Source organism: Poecilia latipinna, unplaced genomic scaffold (genome assembly GCF_001443285.1).
Source record: "Poecilia latipinna isolate Pla-1442-1.1 unplaced genomic scaffold, P_latipinna-1.0 Scaffold2215, whole genome shotgun sequence".
Classification (NCBI taxonomy): domain Eukaryota; kingdom Metazoa; phylum Chordata; class Actinopteri; order Cyprinodontiformes; family Poeciliidae; genus Poecilia; species Poecilia latipinna.
The window spans coordinates 91,817-103,901 of record NW_015114831.1 but is presented as its reverse complement, the minus strand read 5'-3'; the positions used below and the strand labels follow the sequence as shown (position 1 = coordinate 103,901).

General features: G+C 42.5%; 2 long non-coding RNA genes across 2 annotated transcripts in view; one reads left to right on the top strand and one right to left on the bottom strand.

Moving 5' to 3' along the window:
* Positions 1-2,345, top strand: part of LOC106936781 (uncharacterized) — a 15,354-nt gene extending 13,009 nt beyond the window's left edge. Inside the window, exon 3 of the long non-coding RNA XR_001422219.1 lies at positions 2,233-2,345. This is a non-coding gene — a long non-coding RNA (uncharacterized LOC106936781). The remainder of the gene's footprint in view (positions 1-2,232) is intronic.
* LOC106936780 (uncharacterized) overlaps positions 1-6,208 on the bottom strand; it is a 16,257-nt gene extending 10,049 nt beyond the window's left edge. The window contains exon 1 of the long non-coding RNA XR_001422218.1: positions 5,909-6,208. This is a non-coding gene — a long non-coding RNA (uncharacterized LOC106936780). The remainder of the gene's footprint in view (positions 1-5,908) is intronic.
* Between the last annotated feature and the right edge of the window lie 5,877 nt (positions 6,209-12,085).

Here is a 12,085-nt window from a genome sequence, read left to right as displayed (position 1 = left end):
TCACAGTAACCCGTTCACTGTCCGACTGCGGCAGGATTTAGTCAGCATAATGAACGACCAGGCAGAAATAAATCGTATTTAAGTAAAATATTGGAACTGAGCATCAAGATCTGTTTAAAATCACAGGAAAGGTCCGGTTCTGGTTCTGGAGAACCAGGACCGGCTCAGACTTTTACTAATTTATCTCAAGAAGTTTTAAGTCTTAGTTTGTAAAGTAGGTCAGTGTTTCAGCCCTCAGCAGCTTCTTAACGACGTTATGAACTTTCTAAATGCCTCCAGATGTTAATGACCAAGTTTTGATGTGAGCAGCATCCAGTGAGGAAACACTTCTGGAGGCGAAGAACCAAAAATCTAATTCATATTCTGCATCTCAGAAACGCTCTGCTTTCTGCTGCTCTGACACAGAACCTGCAGCGTTCGGAGCGACTGCATCAGGGCGAGCCGGACGCAGCAGCAGCCTCCTGCAGCAGGGCTGAACGTCCGCCGCCTCCGTCTTTCCCCTGGAGGTTTACCCAGAGCGGTGGGGTGTAAATCCTGGATATCACCCCTCAGCTGTAATCTGCCCCTCAGAGGCGCCTGCCGGGTTTCAGACCGACGCCTTTCGGTCAGGATTATTCAGAGAGAATCAAACGGCAGAGAGGAAAAGTCAATCTAACTCAGATGAAATGAGAAGACGGAGCAGCTGAAGCTGTGATGAGAATCAGAAAAAGTTTTACTGAGGTTTCCGTCAGGTTTCCAGTGAAGATGGTTTAGAAACGATGCAGCACGTTAACATTTATTTACTTCCATCCAGTTTAACGTTCTGCAAAATGAAACATATTTAAAGAAACCTGAAGTTTAACAGATCATAACAGAAAACCAAACCTTCTCTAACAATAATACACAAAATGACTAAAGTAAAACTTCGCCTGCATCAACCCTCAGTCTGTTTTATCGCTTTGTTGGACTTTCAGTGAGAAACTAACGAAATGAAGAAACGATGAAAAGTGGATGAAAAAGTTCCTGAATGAGGCTTTGAATCAGGTTTACAGTCAATAAATGTCATTTTGTAAATCCCTGGTCTTATTTGCCTCTAAATAAAACCAAAGCTGATGACAAACGTAGTGTGTTCGTTTTTATTCCTGATGTTCTGGTTGGTACTGGAAATAAAACCAGAATCCGTCTCTTCAGCAGCCGTCTGAAACGTTTTCCAGAGCGCCGCTCAGATCCTGGATCAGCTTCATTCTCATGGAGCTGAGAAAATCAACAAAGAATGAATTAGATTCAGCTTTTTATACGACACCATTTATCAAGGCATCTAATGGAGAAAAATGATCAGTGGAGAGTTCAATCCGTTCTCTGATGGATTTATTTACATTTTTATTTTAAATGTTACTCTGAGCCTCAGAGCAGAAAACGCTCAAAGATGAAAATCAACGATAATTCAAGATGCTCATTCAGGATTATGAGGAAATATTATTTAATACGTTCAGCATCAGGTCTGCGTGTCTTTCAGTGTTAAAGTCTGCCACTATGACGTTTGTCACTAACATTAAGCCTGAATTACAACACAAAACAAAAAACAGAAATAGTTTTAATGTTTTCACATTTGAGAAAAACCAAAGCTCAGATATTTGAAAGACCTGAAATTAATAAATCTAACAGGAGGAGTATCTGGAAAAATGTTCCCAGATATCATTTCTATGTGCCGACAGAGATGGCATTTAAACTCCTCTGTTCAGTCCCATGATGCTTTGCTCTAACCTGTGACTCAGGAACCTACCTGGCAGAAACCAAACGCTGAAGTAAAATAAATCAGAGGTGAAATGAAAGTCTGAGCTGCTGACATGAACCATGACCTCTGATGTCGGGCCTCACCGTTTTACCTGGGCTCTGAATGGCAGTGTGTGTGTGTGTGTAGGTGTGTGTGTGTAGGTGTGTGTGAACATGGTGAAGCTGAATTCGCCTGCAGACAGTTGGCGGCGGCTCTGGGAGCAGGAGGCGATGAGACATTAAACATGTTCAGCTTCCAGTTCTGTGAGAGAATCAGATTTAGATTTTATTTTCATTTAGCGCCTCCTGGTCCGATGCATTCCTGAACCAACACAATGAACGGCTGATTGCAAAGGAGGCAATTAAGGCTTTAGAGTTGGAGCAGGATGGACTACAGCTGCAGATGGCTGATTCCCACCAGCCAGGTTCAGTTCGCTTTAATGCAGCCCATTTGCCTATAAACTCCGGTTCGGTTGTGAGGTGTGAACGCTAATCGACCTCTGACCTCTGGTCCTCAAAACCTCGATCTGGGTTTGGTCGAAGTGAACTCTGGATCAGTCTGAATGTGAAAGCCAAGCGGACCAGAGACCGCTCCAAAAGCAGGAAGTGGACTACAGCGCAGGGCATTCTGGGTAAATCCAACCAAAGCTAACATGCTAGCCTAGCGCTAGCAGCAGAAATGGCTCCTGGTCTTTAGCCTAAAGAGAAATCCTCCAATGCTAAAATCTGACGCCTCCATCTTGTTTCCATCTGGTGAAGAAGGAAGTTGCTCTCAGAGTCTTCAGAGGTTTTGGTGTCGTTTTCTTCAGTGGTTCTTGGTGCAGCGCCCCCACAGGCCAGGAGGGGAACAGGTTGGTTTGACTCAGAGCAGCTGGAGGTGGAGCAGATGTTCTGGTTCCAGTGGAACCGGGTCGACTGGACCATCAGGAGGAAACAGCCTGACATGATGTTGGCTGATCTGTGGTGAACAAAGTCAGTAGTTATCGCATGACTTTGTTTGCAGTTTCCTCTGCAGGTAGTTGCATCGCATGTCTCACTCCGAGAGTAAATCTGAACCATAAGGGTTGAAAAATGTTTTCAGTTTCTTCTGAAAGTTTTAGTTAATTTAATCAATAGCTTGATTTGCTCCAAGTAACTGAGGAACTGAATTGCAGGATTTGGTGAAAGAGAAGAACTCTGCAGGAGGGGAAGGATAAAAACATGGCTGAGCGCGTGATGATGCTGCCGGGGGCAAGAGAAGCAGCTGCGGCACAGAGACACCTGCAGGGCAGGAGAGGAACTCCACATATCAGTAAGCACTGGCGGCCGGTGAAGGCGGGCGGTGCCAGCTGCAGCAGATGTTCCTCTTCGCCTCTGCAGACTCCTCAGCCTGATCCAGGAAACCCTCCGGCCGCCGCGGCTCGCTGCTGATGCCACAGGCGTCCGGTCCGCTCATCCTCTCCCTGCTTTGTTTTGCTCCCTGTGCGGCGGGTTGAGTCGGATCTGGACCGGCAGGGAGGTCACCGCCGGCAGAACGGGGTCATGTCGGAGCGCCGGGTCCGGGTTACGGGAAGCAGCCATTACATTAGCATCTAAATTAATTACTGGTGTTACTTTGACCTCTGACACGGCAGAGCAGCTGATATGTGGCCCTTCAAGCCGCCTGCTGCTGCGTTTCGCTGCTGCTTCGTGAATATGAAGGCGAATCGGAGCAGATCCAACAACGTAACGAGTTATTAATGTTTTCATGCATCTATCATTCCTGGCTGCTCTGTGGATGAATGCATGGAGAAAACAACAGAAACATTCACTGTCCAGATAAATCCACACCTCAACGTTAAACATTTAACTAATTATGAGGCATAAAGAGGAAATTTATTCATTTTTTGCAAAATCTCGAATCCAGAGCATTTATTTTATTGTTCAGATTTTTGATGGTTTGTTTAGTTTTTAAAGGAAATTTAAAAACTGGAAGATGATTTTCATCCTGCAGTAATTTTACTGATTATGAGAGAAATAAGTGTCAGTTTGATGATGATGATGATGACAGCCAGGTGTCATCATCATCATCATCTTCATCGCCATCACCTTCATCACCATCATCATCATCATCATCAGTCTTCTCCTGACTGTCTGCTTTACAAAATGTTTAAACTCAGTTTTTTAGCTGAATGATCAGAAATTAATGCTCCAGTCAAAAATGAACCAAGATGTTTAATTTTTATAATAAATGGTTTGTTATGATTGGCTATGAATAATAATTATAATTGCTTAAGGTCATTATTAATAAATGCAGTAATTTAGATCAGTGACCACATCTCTTATTACTGAGCAAATAACCAGAGTTGGTAGTTAAACTACATGAACTTCCCTCCAAGTTAATGACTAAATTAATCTAAAATATTTTATCCAACCATCTCACTAATCTAGAAACACAAAACTAAAACTGCAAAGAAAAAGAGAAAATGATGATGAAACTAAAAACAGTAAAAATATGAAAACAGCCAAAAGGATGACGTAATGATGAATCTGGAGTTCATCAGTTTGAACTGATTCAGATTCACTGACATCATTCTTCACATTAAAATGTGCAACAAATAAAACATAAAATCCACTGAATGGTGTGAAGTGACATCCAGTAAGAGTATTTATCTCTACAGACCAAGAAGCGTTTTGAAAGGTTTTAGTGAAGCCGATTAAATAATTAGTTTATAAAATGGACAAACGTGACGTTTCAAACAGCATTTACTGTAATAATAACAATAATTCATTTATCTACACAATAATCTGACGATAAAGTGAACTATGGGTAAAGTTGGAGTTTGACAGAGCAGAGTTCTCCTGTAGAAGATGATGAAGATGATGGTGATGAAGAGGCTCTCCAGAGTGGATCTAACCTGATTCCTGATGAACACCAGATCTACTCTCTAAAGGTTTGCTGACAGCAGCAGCTGAAGGATTTTGGTTCGGCTTTATGATTATTTATCGTTGTTACTTTGACAGAGCCGTTACTCCTGCAGTATAATTAGTTTCAGTAAAAGTCTAGAAACATTCAGTTAGATTCTCTCAGCGTTTTGAAGCATCAGCAGCAGAGTCACTAATTAAAACAAAATGTCTTCAGCAGCGCTAATGTCTCCGTTTCCATTTTGGAAAGTGACACCTTGCTGTTCCGCTGCACATTCAGCGAACAGGTAAACATCCTGTTAATGAGCCGCTTCGCTCCACCGGATTAATGAACGCTGCAGAACCAGAACACCCGGACCCGTCACACAGCCACATTTATACTTTTAATGGAAGCAAAATGAAATGAAACGCAGCCGCTCTGCTGGTCCTCAGCCACAAACAGCTGCTGAACTGAATCACTTCATTCAAGCAGAACCCGTCTGACAGCATGAAGCAGGCTAAAAAAACCAAACCTCCTGGTTCAGGGAAAACAGAATCATCCATCTTGCTACGGTTTGTTTCCCAGATTTCTGTCTGGCATTCAGAAACTGTTACAGGTCTCAGTCAGCAGGTTAAAAGTCGTTCTGTACAGAGCACAGAAAATTATATAACAAGAGGTGAACTTCCTGCTTCATCTGATTAACATGTTTCATTCTGCTCATTTAACCTTGAGTCCTCAGTTATTATTAAAATATACTGATCACAAACCAAAGTTTCAACAAAATAGTTTTCTTTTCACAGTCCAAATGTCTGTGGACAATATGTTGAAATATGGCAGAATGTACAAATCTCACACAGTTTAACTGGCTTGCAGTTAAATTCTTAGTACTTTTATTTTAATAGACATGGTTGTTTAACTGATTACCTTTAGTCATAATGTTGACGCCATGGGAATCTCATAGGTGAGTGAAGGATGTAGCACTTTAGCAACTTATTTAATCAACTTTAACACTAAAGTTAGATTAAATAATTCTTTTATCTAACTTTAACATGAAGACAACTTAGTGAAACCCCAACAACCAGTAAAAACTGACTGTTTATCCGGTGAGCAGTGAAATAAAGCAGGATTAAAACACATGGTTAGCCATGTTAGCATACACACGAAAAACAACAGCATTCCGCGCACGATACATTCAAAAGGCCATTTTACAAACAAACCGTTGGCTGATAGGCACTATAAAATGACACGGAAGGTGTAAATAAAACATACTTTCAAGTTAAATAATCCACAAACCTGTAAAAAGCTGGGAAAATGATGAGATCAGCAACAAGTAGTGCGCTTCCTGCTTCTTCTCTGACAGTCTGAGGGGAGACGACACCGGCGTGCTGCCCCCAGTGGCAATATTTAGCATTACACCACCATTAATGTCATTCCGCTGGGAAACTCACAACAGTTCAGTTTATTTTCTACATAAGTAATGCCGAACCAACCAAAATAAGGAAATATACATAACCACATTTAACGAACATTTAAGGGTATCACCGATCATTTAAATAGAACCCGACTGACAAAATGAAGTAGGCTAGAAAAGCTTCAGAAGACCTGGATCCAGGGAAATTCAAGAGCAGATTCACCACGCTCTGGAAAGGGTTACAAATAACTTCAGTTAAGGTCAAAGGTCATGATTCAACAATGAGAAAGAGAGATTGGACTAAACTCCAGAACCACTGCTGACCCAAAAGAACATGGAGGGCCATCTCACATTTAACAGAAATCATCTTGAGGATCTCAAACGATTGTGGATAATTAATATAATATAATATAATATAATATAATATAATATAATATAATATAATATAATATAATATAATAGAACTAATGGGACCAACTGGACCTTCCAGGAAGGTTCTGGTCCCGTTACATCTGCAGCATTTCAGAGCAACAGCAGTGAAACACGGTGGTGGCAGTATGATGGTCTGGGCCTACTTTTCTGCTTCAGTATCTGGATGACCTGGTTAGACTGTTCAGCAGAGCAGAGAGGGTCAAAGTTCATCTGCAACGATGTAAGCCTCAGTACTTCATTCAGGGTGTACTTACTTTGTCACTCAGGTTGGTTTGGAAAGATTTTCTTTCCTTCTAAATAAATTAAATTGTATTTTCAGTATTGACTCAGGTTTCATCTGACATTTGTATCATGATGTAACATTTCAGAGACCGAAATCTTCAGGGCGTTAAAACTTTCCTCATCACGGCGGAAACGTTGGACCTTCAACAAAGTGAATCAGAAAAACACCGTAAAGATGTTTTCTTCTCTTTCTGATGAAAAATGAGATTGAAACACAAAGAAACAGTAAAAATATGGTTTTTTTATCCAAATTATCCTGGTTTTTCAGTGTTTTGTGAATGTTTGAGCAGTTTCTGCTTTTTATCTTGTTCTTTTTTCTGTAAACCATCAAAAACCCATTTTCATGTATTCTATCCTTTCTCTAAACTTAACCCTCGTTGTCTGAATCCCAGCAGACGAATTAAGCTGAACCCAGCGCCCCGCTCTGCGTCTGTTCGTTTTTCACAGCTCATCAAACCCAATCACTCTGCTGGTTCCAGTTTGGTTAAAGAATTAAGGAGTTTGTGAGGTCGTAAGAACCTCTGAGCCCGGTTCGCATCAGCAGAGTCACAGCGGAGTCGGCAGACGCTAATTAAAGAAACTCCAAAAAGTTACTTTAAAAAAATCCTTCCTGGCTTGTTGAGATGAAGTCATGTGACCCGTAAAGACGACAGGTGATCCGGCAGAGCGCAGGAAATGGAGTTAGCGAGGAAACGATGGGCTGGGAACCCGAACAGAACCGACCCGGAACGAGCTGGGCCCAGCAGAAACATTGAGAGGTCGCGACCTCTGGTGGAGGAAACGCATCGAGAACCTGATGAGTTTACTGGAGTGTTTCTGCTGGCGCCAGGTGAGCCGGGCTGGACTTTAACTTTACAGCAGCTAAATAAAAACCAGGAGGAGTTTCTGTATGGAGACCCAAACGAGGCGAAGTTTGTAAAAAACCCAAAGCAAAGACAAAATAAACAACAATATTCCAGTTCATGAAGCCTGTCAGGGTAAAACCATCAGTGTTCATTTTCCAAACTCACGTTTTCACCATGTGATTCAGCATTTATGAATGTCAGAGTTACAAACTGAATATTTAATTCACAAATTAATATCTGGTTTGTTAGCTAATTATTTTGTTAGCAAGGACATTTTTAGTTCAAAAAATATTTAGTTTGTAAGCTAAGTATTTAATTTAGAACTAAATATTTAGTTAAATTATTAACTAGAGTTCCTTGGAGACAGAAAAGATTCTGCTGTTCGGATTTCGATCACACTTTTTCAATCTACACTTGGTGTTTTTGCTATTGACAGGTATTTTATGAATATTATCTATTTCTGTATTAGTTTTTTGTTTTATTTGGAAAGCTGTGAAGGTTAAAACAGACTGAAATAAATCAGTTCCTTAGACTTGAAGCTCATCAGTTAGAGAAACAATCAGCTGTTTGGATCTGGATGTTTCCTCTGCTGTTCAGCAGAGAACCAGCCCTCGGTTTGCCGTCCCTCCAACACGCCCGGCGCCAGCCAAAAATAATTCTCCTGGAGGAGAAGAGCCTGTATCTGTGTCAAGGGCAGTGACTAATGTAGGTGCCGATGGCTGGTGGTGCTAAATGCTACGATCTCTTTCTTATCGCTCTGACTCAAACGCTCGCAGCTCAGGGATTAGCAGGAGTTCCTCTACGCAGCATCTGCATGTTTGGCTGATCAGTTGGAGACTTTCTGCTTCCTCTGATTATTTAAACATCTGCTGAACATCATCCCACATCACTGACACAGCCACTAATAACGCTGCGGCTCCTCTAATGTTAAGGTTTTAGCAGAAATCATTAACAGAATTATTTTTTATGACTCATTTAATCAGCGGTTTCATTACTGTGCTGACAGAACCCGGTCCTTCCTTCCAGCACCGGCTTCCACTCAGCACTGTTCATGGTCCATTATCTCCCAAAGATGAGCAGACTGTCATCAGCAAAGGCCATTACAGAGTCTGGGAGGGGCGCCGTGACTCCCCCTCCGACCGGGACCCAGAGCGGCGCTCGGCTGGTTCCGAGGCGGCCTGCACTGCTCTGAAACGTTCAGAGGAAAACCGTTTGGGAAGCTGGGAAACAAAACGCTGGCTGACACTGTGCTGCCGGGAAAAGCAGCCAATCCAGGAGCGCCGTTCATCTCCCTGTGCACTGATTGGCTGAACCGCCAGGAGCAAAGATCCTCCATTCAGTTCATGGAGCATCAGCTAGCATCGGGTCGCACCATACTTTACAAGATACATGACTGTAAAGTTACTGTAGCACATGGTTCTGTTCAGGTCCATTAAATGGAGTCCAGTTTGGACCCACTGGGTTGAATGTCAGAGAGAATCAGGTGTTTGTTGCTGTGGTTTCTGTTTCTCCTTCTGTCCCTTGAAAAGCCTTCATCCAAAGTTTCTTTATTTCCGTTACAGTCCGTTAAATCTGAGATAAAGTCAAAATGATCTCTAATGGCTTCACAGTTAGTTTTAATCCTCCCTCATTTCTCTCTGCTGGGCAGGAAACGTTAAAATAAAATGTCAGAAAGAAGTGCAGACTGTGTCAAAGCACGGGGCAACAGTGGAAAGGAAGGACTGTCTTTTACCAGGACAACACCTCCAGCAGAACCAGAACCAGAACCAGGCTCAGTGTTACAGTAATACTGAGACCATGAGTCTTAAACTCCAGCAGACAAGCTGTTCTTGTTGGACGCTGATATTTATTATTAAAATGTTCCAAAAAAGATGGAAAAGTCAGTAAATATGTTACGATATCTGGTTCATCCAATCAGTGGTCAGTGTTGTATGTAATATGACCCAAGCATGAATCGCTGGTCTTTGTTCGCTCAGCGGTCGTGTTCACTAACTTGAACGTTGCTAGGATCTAGATTTTTTCAAACAACAGATTAAAATCTATAAATATCTTTTCTGTTGAGTCTGTTTATCAAACGATTTAGCAGCAAAAAGGTTTTTGAACTGAAAATGTTGCTTATTTTTTGTTGATATACAGTTAAACTAAAACGTAATTCATTACAAACCAAAGTAGTTGTGAAGACAGAAACACATACTGTGTGTGTGTGTGTGTGTGTGTGTGTGTGTGTTTCCAGTGAAGGAATGTGGCTTCTATCTGTGTGTGTGAAGGTCACGGTGTGTGAACGTGTCTCTGTGCGCAGCGGTGGGACAGAGGAGCGGCCATCTTGTGAGCCCTCCACCTGCCCTCTGTGGTTCTCCTTCAGCTGATTGTTTTCTAGGCGGTCCCTTAAATCCACAGCTCTGTGATGGTGTGTGTGTGTGTGTGTGTGTGATGGTGAGCTAACTGCTAACTGAAGGAAGCAGAGCAGAAACCGAAAACTTGCCACCATGCCAGTGTAAACACCTGGAGACGCTCAGCTGAAAACTTCTGAAATTAAAAAAACAAACTGAACTTGATGCACGGATTGAAAACTAGGATCAGCTGCAATGAAACGTTTCTGTTGCCTTGATACGTTTTGTACTGAAATAAACGGGATGAAGTGAATTTGCTGAGACTCAGACTGAGGCGCTGACTGATGACCGTTCAGCACCAGAAGGTTTCCGTCTCACCTTGAAGCTGCTTTAATGTTTGACCGGCTGCCAAACAGCACAAAGTCTCTTCAGCAGCAGTGTGGGAGTCCAGCTTGGTCAAAAAGCAACAGCAATAATTTGGGTTTTTATCCAAAGAAAATATTTAGAGTTAAGCTAAATATTTAGTTTAAACTAATACTTAGTTAGCAAGCTAAATCTTTAGTTAGTTGGTTTGCCACTAACGACGCCCCTGAGTGTTGTCTTACACATGCCAAACCCACAGGGGGCGGTGTGAGCCAATCAGATGCTTCAAAACAATCATGACTTCCTGTGTAGAACTGAACATGAAGTTAATTTGTGTGGACACATAAACTGAACTACTTTGTTATAATCTGAAGTTATTTAAACATAAAGCAGGTTTGTGGACATTTTGGCGCACAATTTGTTGCAGATTGTAAAATGTGGGACTCAATCTCTGTGCACACGCAAAACACAACCAGAGTTTTCTCAAATCTCCATTTTGTCGTGTTAGTGATACTAAAGAGAGTTTTTTTGTGGATGAAAAGGTAAAATGCATAAACATATTTGTTCTCCCATATGTGTGGACTAAGGGCAAATCTGGAAGCAGAGCAGGGAAGCCAGTATGGAAAATGAAGGGCAGGATGATGCGCAGGAGGAGGTGGAGGGGTTGGCGGCGTTTCGGTCGCTGCTGACCAAATGATTCATGACAAGTGAGCTCAGCGCTCAGACCTCTGGGTCACGCAGGAAGATAATGGGAGGAGAGGGCGACGACAAAATGAGATGGAGCAGAAAAACAGGGAAGGAGTGTGATTGGAAGAGAAAGATGGGAAGATTACAGAAAAGAGTGAAAGAAGCTGGGAGGTAATAGTCGATATAAATGTGGGTCAGCTGTTACAGTTTGGAGGTCGCACAGGGAGAAGCAGCAGAGCAGCAGCTCCTGATGGACGGCGCTCATGGAAGCGCCGCATCCAGAATAATTTTAGACTCCCTCCCAGCGGAGCTGACAGGACGTCAGTCGCTTTGTGTCTTCTTGGAACGCCGAGCCCGACTGTCAGAGCGGCGGCGGCGCCTCATCGCCGCGCCCGACCCCCACCTCCCCCAATCCCGAGGAGAACGAGGAACCAGCACAGCCTTTCCTGACCTTTGACCTCTTAGAGGAAGGTCAGCCCTGACAGTTCCTTACGTTCTGGACCGGTTCTGTTCTGTGGATGGTCCAAACCCGAGAACAAAACAATACAGAGAAAATGACCAGCAGCTCCTGCAGACGGCTGGCGACTTGAGCTAAGCTAATCATGGAACAGGAAGTTTACAAAGCTAAAGTAGCTAAGAAGCTAACGAAGCTAAGAGAGCTAAACCTTTTCAAAGTTCATCTCAACACTTTTACTGGTGAAAACTTTCTCTTTCAATCACCTGTAGGTGTCTGGCATATAAACGCTGCTTTTCTTCTGTTTCATAGAATTAGAATATAGTTTATTGTTCACCAGAGGAAATCTGTCCTGGACTGAAGGGCTGCACTGCAGCAGCTGCCAAACAGACAATAAACACACATAAAGTCATCAAAACAGCTGGAAACGTAGACGACAAAAAACTACAACAGAACCCAAAACTATTGCACAAATTCCAGGCCTCAACTTCCTGTCCGTTTCACATTTGGATAAAATTTAGTTGGAGGAAAAACTCATTGTCCACAGACAGGATGTGGAACGGATCCAGCAGGACCCAACAACTGTAAATGGGTGTGTGTGTGTGTTAATGTGGTGTAATGTTGAATGTGTGTGCGTGTGTGTGTGTGTGTGTGTGTTAATGTGGT